Raw genomic sequence first — 1,090 nt, forward strand, 5'->3', positions numbered from 1 at the left:
GGTGAAGGGTGGAGTGGATAAGCACGATAGTCGTCTAAATTTGTTTAGGCAATCTCCTTTCTCGTTTCTATTGCATGTTACAACCTTTAGATTTTTAGGGGCTCTATTTCACCTTCTTTTTGTAAGATACAAAGGTGATCTAGTATTTGAGATCAATGGGAGGCAATTGCACTTTACCGAGATGGACTTCGCCTTCATTACCGGTCTTAAGATTGGAGATCTAACTGTATCGAAGAATCGTTGCAGTACGGGTTCATTAAGAGACAAATACTTCAAAGAATATCCAGTATTAAAGAAGCAACTAATGGAGGTGTTTCAGAGATTAGTTGACACCAATGAGCATGAGGACATCGTGTAGGTTGCCCTACTTCTAGTTGTAGAGCACTTTCTTAGGGGAACTGAACCGAAAACCATGTGCAACATGGATTATATTTACCTAGTTGACTTGCTAGATGATTTCTATATGTATCCCTAGGGTAGTTTGGGATACTATACAATGTCGCAAGGAATTGAATCTGTTGTTGCTGCATCAAGTTCCCCTTGGTACACTGTATGTGGTTGTGTCCTTCCTCTACAAGTAAGAACACCTTTTACTTTATATATGTTTTCCCTCTATAGTCAATTATGGATTTTTAACCTGGTGCAATTTCATTCTAACAGGTATGGGCAGTAGAGATATTACCGGCCCTACAAGACTGCGTTATTTCGTATGTTCCGCATCAAATTCCACGCTTCATTTAATATCAAGGCTGGAAGGGTTGGAGGTATAACAGAATACATGCTATTTTCGAGAGTAAAGTTATAAGTTTATATATATATCCCCATCATTTACTTTGCTTAACTTGACATATATGCTTTTTTATTTAACATTACTCTTTGTTCTTTTGCAGACAACAGTAGTAATGAAATTAGAACCAACGCTACGAGAATGGGAAACGGATGTCATTCGCTCTGTGCGTGACAGTTTCTAGGTGAGATGTTACGAAAAATGAACTATAATTTCATGTCTGCCACTGTAAAGTTATCCTTACTCTTACATATCCATCTATATATTTTTGTAGCTTACTGAGACCTAGGAAGATGATGAGGA

At 37.7% G+C, this 1,090-nt stretch overlaps 1 long non-coding RNA gene across 1 annotated transcript; it reads left to right on the forward strand.

Moving 5' to 3' along the window:
* Nucleotides 1-499: 499 nt before the first annotated feature.
* LOC131229644 (uncharacterized) lies at nucleotides 500-695 on the forward strand. The gene is made up of 2 exons (XR_009163511.1): nucleotides 500-577; nucleotides 661-695. It is a non-coding gene; the product is annotated as an uncharacterized LOC131229644 (long non-coding RNA).
* The last annotated feature ends 395 nt before the right edge of the window (nucleotides 696-1,090 follow it).

Source organism: Magnolia sinica, chromosome 16 (assembly GCF_029962835.1).
Source record: "Magnolia sinica isolate HGM2019 chromosome 16, MsV1, whole genome shotgun sequence".
NCBI classification, from domain to species: domain Eukaryota; kingdom Viridiplantae; phylum Streptophyta; class Magnoliopsida; order Magnoliales; family Magnoliaceae; genus Magnolia; species Magnolia sinica.